Genomic DNA, 12221 nt, shown 5'->3' with positions numbered 1-12221 from the left:
GCCTTCCCCTGCTTGCCAGTTCTTTCATTTTCCGCTGTTCCCCTTTGAGGAGCAGAGGAGGACACCTAATTAGAAAAAGGAAGAAACTCTTGTTTGCACACACAGATCTTGGCAGGCAGGCAGAAGAGGAAATGCAGCGGGGGAAATATTAGTCGGCGCCTTAATATCTTGGCAACCAGGGGAGGCAAAATGCAAAGGAAAGGAAGTATCTAAGGGTTTTTAATACTTCCTCTTTCAGATAAGATAATTTCTTCTGAAGAACCGGCAGAGTGTGTGGGGGCTCTGGGAAAAGTCCTCATCGGAGTCTGCGGTCGGTGGGCTTTAGTTCTTCAGCTTTGTGACATACAGTGGTACCTCGGGTTACAGACACTTCAGATTACAGACGCTTCAGTTTGCAGACACCGCTAACACAGAAATAGTACCTCGGGTTAAGAACTTTGCTTCAGGATGAGAACAGAAATAGTGTGGCGGCAGCGGAAGGCCACATTACCTAAAGTGGTACCTCAGGTTAAGAACAGTTTCAAGTTAAGAAGGGACCTCCAGAATGAATTAAGTTCTTAGAATAGAATCATAGAATCATAGAGTTGGAAGAGACCACAAGGGCCATCGAGTCCAACCCCCTGCCAAGCAGGAAACACCATCAGAGCACTCCTGACATATGGTTGTCAAGCCTCTGCTTAAAGACCTCCAAAGAAGGAGACTCCACCACACTCCTTGGCAGCAAATTCCACTGTCGAACAGCTCTTACTGTCAGGAAGTTCTTCCTAATGTTTAGGTGGAATCTTCTTTCTTGTAGTTTGGATCCATTGCTCTGTGTCCGCTTCTCTGGAGCAGCAGAAAACAACCTTTCTCCCTCCTCTATGTGACATCCTTTTATATATTTGAACATGGCTATCTTAACCCAAGGTACCACTGTACTTGTAGGGGAACCTAGGGCAACAGGACAATGGTCTCAGTTGGGACCTTTCATGGCTCAATATGAACCATGGGAAAGCTTTTGCAGACAGATCCCTATCCCAGTGCCTCTAAGTGTCCCGATTTAAGGGGGACATCCCAGATCAGGGGTCTGCAACCCGCGGCTCCGGAGCCGCATGTGGCTCTTTTACACCTTTGCCGTGGCTCCGGGGCGGATACTAGCAAGGGGAGGAGGTGCATTGTGCGCCCCGACACTCCCACTGTGGCGGGCGCTGTACTGGCTGTGACGTCGCATGGGGGCGGTGCGTGCGTTAGTCACGCACCGTCCCGACGTCACCTTCCTGCCCGCTGTCAGATCGCGGCTCCAGAGATATATTTGTTTTAAATGTCGCAATGGTTTTGCGGCTCCCAGGTTTTTTTTCCTTCGGAAACGGGTCCAAGTGGCTCTTTTTGTCTTAAAGGTTGCAGACCCCTGTCCCAGATCAACCGAAGCCACCTTTGGCTTCTGATCCCAATCCCAGATGTTCCATTTTGGCTCCCACGTTCTGGTTGAGACTAAGAAACAGGAGTATTTTGCTTCTGCACCATGAGAAGAGTTTTCAGCGGGTGTTTAAAAGTTGCTCCCTTACCCTAATAATGGGCTGCATGACCCACTAAGGAAGATAATAGCGCAACAGAATTCAAAGCAGTAACAATTAATTGCACATTCAATATTCATTTAAAACTATTTAGTTTAAGTTGAACAAAACTGATGAAATTCATCCAGCAATACCAGCTTTTCAAAGTTTGATAATCACCTTATCCCAAACTTCCCCCCTTGCCACTTAGCACAGATCCTGAAGCTGAGGCTCCAATACTTTGGCCACCTCGTGAATAGAGAAGACTCCCTGGAAAAGACCCTGATGTTGGGAAAGATGGAGGGCACAAGGAGAAGGGGACGGCAGAGGACGAGATGGTTGGACAGTGTTCTCGAAGCTACCAGCATGAGTTTGACCAAACTGCAGGAGGCAGTGGAAGACAGGAGTGCCTGGCGTGCTCTGGTCCATGGGGTCACGAAGACTTGGACACGACTAAATGACTAAACAACAACAACAAGGTAATTTCCCCCCCCCAGGGGGTGGTACTGCCCAATTAGGGTACCACTGGTGTAGGCAGTGCCAGCTCATCCTAGCTCCAAGGTGCAGGAAACTGACAATCGGAGCTTCCACTGTAGTGCTGCTGACCTATGGATCAGGCCTTAGAGGGCAGCTGGGGAGGAAACAAATTTCACCAATTGATGGAACTTAGCAGCCGTCAAAATTGAATCAAGCCACACTTTTCCGAGAATCTTCCTTGACCTGTGCAAGTTAACTGCCAAAACCATCTGACAGAGTGCTTGTCATTGGGATAATCTTCTGTGCAAAACATGCATTAGGAAATGAAGGGCATCCTTGCTAAAGGACAGTAATTCCATATAATTTCTCTCTCTCTCGTCCATCCGCACACTCACTTATTGAACTAGCTTTACAGCTGAGCTGGAAGAGGTGACAAGACAATTTCGACTGCCAGTTGCCACGAGGTGGCAGCATATTAATGAAAGCGATTTGGTGTGAGCAGAATGGGGGGAAGATGCACCTGCAATCAGGTTTTAGTCCTAAAGGGATCTTGTTCAGAAGCAGGGGGTTTTTTTGCTTTCCAATTGCCTCCTGGCTAGATCTGTGCATTGGAAGAAAAACAAACTTGATGCAACTTCTGGGAAGTTGGACACTAACAACAAAGGCCTGGAAACGATGCCTTATGAGGAACGGCTAAGGGAGCTGGGCATGTTTAGCCTGGAGAAGAGGAGGTTAAGGGGTGATATGAGAGCCATGTTCAAATATATAAAAGGATGCCACATAGAGGAGGGAGAAAGGTTGTTTTCTGCTGCTCCAGAGAAGCGGACACGGAGCAATGGATCCAAACGACAAGAAAGAAGATTCCACCTAAACATTAGGAAGAACTTCCTGGCAGTAAGAGGTATTCGACAGTGGAATTTGCTGCCAAGGAGCGTGGTGGAGTCTCCTTCTTTGGAGGTCTTTAAGCAGAGGCTTGACAACCATATGTCAGGAGTGCTCTGATGGTGTTTCCTGCTTGGCAGGGGGTTGGACTCGATGGCCCTTGTGGTCTCTTCCAACTCTATGATTCTATGATTCTATGATTCTATACCCCTTTTGCTATTTTCTGTCTTGTCCTGCTCAGAGTAGTCAGAAGGGACCCTCCGCTTCCCAGCTTAGTCAGCCCTATGAGACTCCCCTCCCCTGTGTACCTGACTATCTGACCAATTGCTGCATTGTGATCTCATAATTGACATCACAACTTCTTGTCGGTCAACCATTGTGGCCTGGAACCTTTTACACTGGAGCCAGTGTGGTGTAGTGGTTAAGAGCGGTGGACTCGTAATCTGGTGAACCGGGTTCGTGTCTGCTGGGTGACCTTGGGCTAATCACACTTCTCTGAAGTCTCTCAGCCCCACTCACCTCACAGAGTGTTTGTTGTGGGGGAGGAAGAGAAAGGGGATTGTTAGCTGCTTTGAATGTAGGATATCAAATCCAAACCCTTCTTCTTCTAACACAAGAATGCTGGCTTAGCTCTTGGGGCAGAGCTGGGAAACTTATTTTCAGCTTAGGAAACTTATTTTCATTCCATCATACTTGCCCTCCTGGGGGGCCATATGTCAGGGGTATGGGAGACAGAAGAGGATGAATCTAGTGCCAAAAGTGGTTTGGGAAACAGGCGTGATTCTTCTCTTGGCCCAGTAGGGTGCATCCCAGCCAGTCAAAACGAGCTGGAGAAGGCGTAGAGCCAGGCTGCGAAGGGGATATGAACTGGTTGTGGTCCAGGGATGGGAGGGCAACCTATGGAGCACGCCAGAGTTCCTGTGGCCCCACAAGAAGCAGTGATGGCCACCAACCTAGTAGACAGCTTTAAAGGAGGATTTGTCAAATTCATGGAGGAGAGGGATAGCGATGGCCACTAGCCATGATGTCTGCGTTCTGCCTCCACTGTCAGAGGCAGCAGTGGTTCTGAATACCAGTTGCTGGAAACCACAGGAGGGGACAGGGCCCTTGCGCTCAAATCCTGCCCCATGGGGGCATCTGGTTGGCACAGTGAGAGCAGGATGCTGAACTAGATGGACAACTGGCCTGATCCAGCAGGAACCTAATGTACGTACAGTCATACCTGTACGTACATTTCTTCATGATGTGTTTTTTCAGGTTGCGACCCAGAAGTACCAGAAAGGGTTACTTCCGGGTTTCGCCACTCGCACATGCACAGACGGGCAAAATGACATCACACGCATGTGCAGAAGCGATGAATCGCAACCCATGTGTGCGTAGACACGCCGCTGTGGGTTGCGTTCTATTCATGTTGCGAACAGGCCTCTGGAACATATCCCATTCGCAACCAGAGGTACCACTGTATGTTAAACTCACATTAAAAACAAATGGACAAAACACATGCCTGGGTCCTGCAAACAACAACCACTTTGTCCCCCGGTTCCTAATGTGTCCTTTCCACATGGACCCATCTCTTTATTCGCCACATATGGGGAGAATCTTTCTCCTTCTCCCCACGTAGACTTGCTTCTTTGGCCATTTGCATCGAGTTTTAGCCATTGTTCTCTAAAATTCCCCCGATCCCCAGAATGGTGAATGAGTGGAACACCAGCAGCTTCTGCAATTGGTGGTGGGTTGGGGAGGAGAGGGAGGGAAATATCTCCCCAACCCAGTTTTTCTTTCAAAGCTCTCCAGGGTAGTGAGTAATTTCAAGGACTGCAACAAATGAAGAACAGCTTTTGAGGGTTGAGCAAAATGAAAGAAACATGTCCATGTTGCCAGGCTCAGAAACTCAGGTGAGGGAACACGGAAAATTGTGAGCCTGGAGAACGTCCTCCTACCTGCAAGCTCCTTCGGTGCTTTAAATTGCACTCCTTGCACTCTGTTTCAATGAATCCTAGAATTATAAACTTGAGAAGGCTGCAAAGGGTCATCTATTCCAACCCCCTGCAAAGCAGGATATAGGGTCATAGAACTGTAAAGTTGGAAGGTACCCAAAATGAGTTCAGGGCAGATCCACACATGAAACTATTGGTCTCCTCCTCTTCTATGTTGTTTGTGCCTTAGGTGTTAATGTCCCACTCATCCAAAGTTTGCACAATGGATAATATTCCCATGGTCCCGGATGTAATGTGATATCCATGAGCCCAAGCCAGATCTGATCGTGCCTCTCAGCCTTGCTCCTTAGCATAATGCAACATCCGTTTTCGCCTGCAGCAATTTCTTCGCCGGCATTATCGGTCGCCGCCACCGCCAGTTTCCAGCCTTTTCTTCCCCAACGGGAATGCTTTCCAGAGCAGCCAGGGAGGCGGGTCTCCCACCGTCATCTGCGCAGCACATTTTACGCCTCCTGCAAAGGGGCTTTCAAAGCTGCTCTCAGCTGGGTTGTTTGTACAAACATGTGTATTTGCTGTGTCAACACACATTAGGCAGCAAATGTATTCCGGGGGAAAGGAAACAGATCAGGAGCAGAACCCATCTTGAAAACAAAAAAAACTGAAACCACTTGCTGAGGACATCACTGGATGTTCTCAGAGGAGATGCAGACCTGGAGAGCTCGGCACGTATCTCACGAGAGGGGAGGACCGTAGCTCAGTGACAAAGCATCCTCCACGCATGCAGAAGATCCCAGGTTTGATCCCTGGTATCTCCAAGCAGAGCTGGGAGAGCCTCCTCACTGGAACCTTGGAGAGGTGCTTCTGGGAAGGATTCCCTGTCTGAACCCCCAGAGAACTGCTGCCAGTCAGTGTAGACCAGTATCTCCAAACTTGAGGCTCTAGCTGTTTCCGGACTACAATTCCCATCATCCATGACCACTGGCCTTGCTAGCTAGGGATGATGGGAGTTGTAGTCCAAAAAAAACCAGCTGGAGACTCAAGTTTGGGAAACACTGGTGTAGACAATCCAGTGGTCTGAATCAGGACAGGGTAGATTTCTATGTTCCTAGGAGCTGCCATTTTTAAAAGCACCCAGCCACACTTCGCTGTGTCCCAGTAGCTCGTTGGTTTGGCATGCAGAAGGTCCCAGGATGCATTTTGGTGTATGTGCTCCCGGACTTGCATGAATTAGAGCAAAGCCTTCTGGCACACAGCGTGAGGGATCCCAAAATGTAGTAGATGATAATGTCACCAGATTAACAAATTGTATAAACTGGATAAGAAAAATGGTTTTGCCTTGCAAAAATCTAAGTTGGAGACGGAGTTGTTAGATACTGAAGGTAAAAACTTATCTAAAATGTACAAGCTTTTGCTGGAGTGGCATACGAAAGATGAACAAGTTAAATCGGTGATGATAGATTGGGCTAGAGATTTAGGACATAACATAATGTTTGAGGACTGGGAAAGATTGTGGAAGAAAGGGGTGAAGTTCACCGCATGTACTTTGTTGAAGGAAAATATTATGAAAATGATGTATAGATGGTATTTGACTCCTGTAAAATTAGCAAAGATGTATCATAATTGTGATAATACATGCTGGAAATGTAAAGAAAAGGAAGGAACATTCTTTCATATGTGGTGGACCTGCTCTAAGGTGAAAGACTTCTGGGAAAAGATTTATAATGAATTGAAAAAAATGTTGAAATATACATTTATAAAGAAACCAGAGGCCTTTCTTCTCGGAATAACAGGTTCGGAACTGCCCAAGAAAGATGTGAATCTATTTTTGTATGCCACAACTGCGGCTCGTATTTTGTTAGCTAAAAAGTGGAAAACTCAAGAATTACCAACAGTAGAAGAATGGCAGATGAAGATGATGGATTGTATGGAGCTAGCCAATCTAACCAGAAGAGTCCGCGACCAGGAGGAGGAGGAACACCATGAAGAATGGAAGAAATTCAATGATTATTTAGCTAAATTTGTTAAACTAAAATAATAGGAAATAGCGTCCAGATACTTAATGGGCTTAGGATTGTATTTATGTTAACTGATAAAATAATATGTTTAATACAAGAAGGAGAAGATTTAAGGATGTTAATGTTTAATTTAAAGGATATTAAAATTGGGATTTGGAAAACCGTTATAAGGATACGCAACGAAATTCAACTAAGGGGAAACGAGGAAGTCGTCCTACAAAGTAAATAACTGTTATTTTCAATAAGGTTATGATTTATGTTTGTTATGTTTTGTTTGTCTCATGTTTTTGTTTGTCGTTGATATTGTAAAAACCAATAATTTTTTTGAAAAAAACAACAAAAAACAAAATGTAGTAGATGAAAGAAGCTGGGAACTGATGGGAGTCAAAAAGCCAAGCCTAAGGGAGGATCATTGCCCTACCAAAAAGCCCTCTCTTCCCATGGTCTATGCAATGACAAAGCAGGTGCTCTGCATATCATCTCAGTATATTCTGCCATCTGTATCCTATGTATTTTTTTAAAAAATGCATACATTGCTTCTTAGTCAAGATTTCCAAACTGGCGTACTACAGAAAGACAGTTAACTCATCAGATAAGAATCAAATCACTTGAAGCACCACAAACAAAAGGTACAGCAGCAGAGACTGTGAGGTGTAGCAGTTAGAGTGTTGGACTAGAACCTGGGAGATCAGGGTTCAAATCCTGACCCATGATGCCCACTAGGTTACTTTGGTCCAGTCGCTGCTTCTCAGCCTAACCTACCTCACAAGGTTGTTGTGGGAGTTTAAAAATGAGAAGGGGGTGAAGAATCGTGTACACCACCTTGAGCTACTGGGAGAAAAAGGTGGGAGAGAAATACAATAACTAGAAATAAAATAAATAGTGCAATCATCACCCTGAACTCAGTGGTCATGAAAATGCTCAGGTATTTAAAGAGGCATTTAAACATGCTTTAAAACACTTGACCTGTCACTGGAAAATTCAAATATTGGCAGGCAGACCTCTTTAGAGTTATTGTATTGTATCAACTGGGTGCCAGTGGCAAAAAGGCCCTGTCTCCGTCTGCCATTGAAATCAGGGGCACTTAAGAGAAAAGACCCTGCAGATCATAGTGCTTGGTGCTCCAGAGCTCTTTCCCTTTGCCACACTTTAATGGAAATGAGGGTAACATGGACTCCAACTCCCTGACCATTGACCATGCTGGCTGGGGCTGATGGAAGCTGGAATCACCAGGGCCATCTTTACCCAGGGTGCAAGAGGTGCAGGGCACCCAGGCACCGAATTCTAGGGGGCACCAAGTGTATACCGGTCCATCTTGATCAGTGGCAGTAATGGAGAGAAAGTCCCCACCCCCTCCTCTGTTGCTCTGTTACTCCGTAGCATTATATATTCCCGACGAGTCAGGAAACAAAAGCAGGTTTTTCTGCTGCGTTGTTGTTACAGGTGAGCAATGAGCAATCTCCCCCCCCCCCGAAAAGCTCAACAACTTTGAGTTTGCCCCTTCCCAAAAAAGCTCAATAAAAGTTAATTTGGGGGTGGCTAAACTAAATTTAGGGGACGCGGGTGGTGCTGTGGGTTAAACCACAGAGCCTAGGGCTTGCCGATCAGAAGGTCGGCAGTTCAAATCCCCGCAACGGGGTGAGCTCCCGTTGCTTGGTCCCAGCTCCTGCCAACCTAGCAGTTCAAAAGCACGTCAAGTGCAAGTATATAAATAGGTATCTTTCCAGCGGGAAGGTAAACGGCATTTCCGTGCACTGCTCTTGTTCGCCAGAAGTGGCTTAGTCATGCTGGCCACATGACTCAGAAGCTGTACGCTGGCTCCCTCGGCCAATAAAGCGAGATGAGCGCCACAACCCCAGAGTCGTCCGCGACTGGACCTCATGGTCAGGGGCCCCTTTACCTTTTAAACTAAATTTGGGGCTGACGGGCAAATCTTTGCACCCTGCCAGCGCCCTGGGGATAACAACATCCAAAAGGGCATTGTTTGCTTAGACGGAGAAATGGAATGCAGGTTTGAGCTATGGAGATGGGAGTGCCCTTGGTTTCCAAAGTTTGAAAGTCTTTCCATTTGCAAAAAAAGTGAGGTCAGCTGGGGAACCTGCAACACTTCACCTTTCAGCAGATGCATGAATGGCTGCTGAATCTCAAGGGGTCCATAGAGACAAGAATCTGTCTCCTGGCCTCAGCCTCATGGCACACTGCCTGGGTCACCCTACCAAAAGGAGTTCAGTTGTGTCTATACCAAATACTGCATATATTCAGCATGCTCTCTACACACTTCCTGTCTATCAAAATCAAATCCATCAGGGCCGCTTAGTCCAAAAAACACCCTTGCTCCAAATTTAGCAGATGCTGACCTGAAGTCATGTCAGCCTTGTGCATTTTGAGCCCCTTCAAGCTATTGGCACCAAGAGGCCGCTATTCTCTGGAATGGCGATTCCCTCCCGCTGCAAATCCACTATCTAAACAGTTGGGATTTGAGTCCCATCTCTCTGTCCTCTAGACGTTAGGCGTATTTGTGCAACTCAAGCCAATATTTACAGAAACAGCCTCTTATCCAAATAGCCAAAGCGTTGCCAGGCCCAATAAAAGAAGAAGAAGCAAACATGTTTCCTTGTAGAAGGAAAGAAACAGCTCCAAAGGCAGTGTGAGAAAACAAGGATGCTGGAAAAGCAAACCTACTTCTCCCCTCCTCACCCCACACACCACCCATCACCCCCCAATCTCTGCGCATGCTGCTTCCATCTGTTTGGCATCATCTAAGAGCTGGGGTTTCCAGCAACTGGTATTCAGAAGCTTCGCTGCCTCTGACGGCGGAGCAAAGCACAGCTATGGTGGCTAGTAGCCACGGAGAGCCCTCTCCTCCATGAATTTGTCTAATCCTCTTTTAAAGCCATCTTGGTTGGGTTGCTATCACTGCCTCCCGCAGGAACAAATCCCACAGTTCAGCTGTGTGCTGGACAAAGAAGGACTTTCTGCCCGTAATATTCCAGTGCTCAGCTTCATTGAATGCCCACACATCATTCCAGCTAACAAAGTTGAATGATGTGTGGACAGTCCAATGCTAATCCACCACTAATGCACTTTTAAACCACACCCACACACATACAAAACCACCAGTCTGGAGGGGCCTATATTATATGGAGAGGCCACAGCTCATCCGTCAACCATGATGCGAGCTGAACCTTCATTTGGCTTCATCAATAGGAATGGAAAAATGGGTGTGCTAGCAAGTGAAACACAAGTACAGTGGTACCTCGGGTTACAGACACTTCAGGTTAGATGGTTTGAGTTCTGCGGTGAGCAGAATCACCTTCTTCACTAATTCACAAATTAAGGGGTTGGGCAGGTCACAGCCGGGGTTGTGGGAGGTGATTTGGGCTTAAACACTCTGTCTGAAGCTGCTTCCCAGCAGGTGAGCAAAAAGGAGAAAAGGAAGGAATCTTTCTGCTGCACAAATCTGACCAGCCTTGCCCATTTTCTCCTTTGAAGCATCCATCATTTCATCCCACACATTGATTTTGTTGTGTTGTTTTAAGCTGCGCTGTTTCCTTCTTTCAAGAGATGCTCTCTTCTCCTCTTCCCCCCCCTTCCCCCTTTTCTCGTTCTCTAAGAGACAGAGGAATTTCACTGTCAGCCCCAGCAGAGGTGGGGATTTCAGGGGGCAGCTTGATGTTAACTGCCTTACAAAAAGGACTAGGCAGCTGGGTCGCCACACACATCACCGCTGCTCGCTCGGCACGTGACTCTGGTCGTGAAGCTTCCCTGCAGATGCGACCACAACGTATTGCTCCTGTGGTTTCTGAAGGGTCTGGGCCCCTTTCAGAAGGGTGCCTTAAGAATAAGTTGTGTGGGCTCAGATCAGAGAGTTTTGAAATCACGACTTACTTAGCAGAAGAGGGTAATAACAACACTAAAATTGCCAGTTGAAATCCGCTTTCTCATTTGCAACCCCAACATTTCCTGAACAAATGTGCATCCAGAATAGGGTGCTGGACCAGATGAGCTGGACCTGATCCAGCAGATACTTCTTATGTTCTTGTGTTAGCAACATTTATAGGGTTCTGCACCCATGGTTTAACGTGAGAAGAGGAAACCAATGAAGGAAGGTGGCACGGCTTGAAGGACAAACAAAGTACTGTCTGGCTAACTGTGCTATTTCTCTCTTCCCAGGTAGAAACACCCCCTCAGGATCTGTGCTGCGCAGCCACCTGTCTGAGCTCATTTTTCTCCCCTGCCCACACACACTTTGCCAGTGATGGATCAGGGATATGCCGAGCCGATTCTTAATAACTGTACAATTTACTTAACAAATTTTGAGCTTGTAGTACAGCTTTGTTAATATGTTTAATTTATTGTTACATTTCCTCCAGGTTAATGGTTTACGGGGCCCTAACAATTTAATCTCTGTAGTTATTATGAAGTGCTTGTTTCTTGTTAAAGTGGAAAACAGAGCCGACCAAGGAGATTTACGTGTGATAAACTGGGCCAGAGGGGAGCACACACACACATCCCTCTATTAATAAGTGAAAGAGGCTTTCTCCAGGCTTGCTCGAATCTCTCATTAAGGGAGCATCTCTGGCTTTCCCTTCGCTAGGCCTGAGAGCCAAGGTGCCCGCAAACGACTCCCAAAAGGAGATGCATCTCAGAAGCAAAGTCCCATTGGGGGGAGCAGCTTCTCCTTTCCACTCTTAATCGCTTCTGCTGGAATTTTAATGTGCAACAAACTGATATGGCGGTGCCTGCCCTCATAAACACCTCTGAAAACGTACAAAACAAACTGCATAAATAAACTAACCCACAGGATAATAGCAAAAGAGAATGAGTGGCGTTTATTTACATTTAGTCTTGGGTCCCCGTCCCCATCTTACGAAAAGAAACTGCTGTGTCTCCTCCAGCAGAATTGCAAAAAGAGTAAATTGATGGGAGTTGGCTTTTTTTTGCTTTTTGCTTTGCTTGTTTGCAGGATCAGGCTTGTCCTTCAGCCAGGTGGCATGCTAGAGATGGCTCCCACAGCCCAGCCCATTAGTAAATCCACTGAGCCCCATGAAATCAGCTACTGGCTTTTGGCAACTAATGTTTACAGCTGGATCACTGTGTGTTTCAGGCTGTCAGGAGAACAAGCCCATTAATCCGTGCTAACATGGCTGTGGAAGGCGCACACCTTTGTAGGTGGTTCAAAGCCCCCTTCTGTGGATCAGCCCTGAGGTCTCTGAAGGAGAAGAAGCCACTGCGGCCAAAACCTTACCGAGGAGAGGGCTTATTTCAGTGCCGGAACAAAGCCTTTGGCTCAGACCTCTGTCAGCCTTTCAGAATGTATGTGTGAAAAGCTCCTCTTGAATATTTCTCCAAAGATCTCAGGGCAGTTCGCAAGATAA

The 12221-nt window shown here is 46.7% G+C and overlaps 1 protein-coding gene across 2 annotated transcripts in view; it reads right to left on the bottom strand.

Moving 5' to 3' along the window:
- The window catches only part of PLXNA4 (plexin A4), a 630666-nt gene that overhangs the window by 312625 nt on the left and 305820 nt on the right, over positions 1-12221 (bottom strand). The window contains exon 1 of one of the 2 annotated variants that reach the window (XM_079992127.1): positions 3100-3216. The exons of the other annotated variant lie outside the window; for it this stretch is intronic. The gene's annotated coding sequence lies outside the window, so the exon portion shown is untranslated. Of the gene's footprint in view, positions 1-3099; positions 3217-12221 lie in introns of those variants that run through there. 2 annotated transcript variants of the gene reach the window in all.

Source organism: Podarcis cretensis (genome assembly GCF_951804945.1).
Source record: "Podarcis cretensis genome assembly, chromosome: 10".
Classification (NCBI taxonomy): domain Eukaryota; kingdom Metazoa; phylum Chordata; class Lepidosauria; order Squamata; family Lacertidae; genus Podarcis; species Podarcis cretensis.
This window is presented reverse-complemented; position numbering and strand designations above follow the sequence as displayed.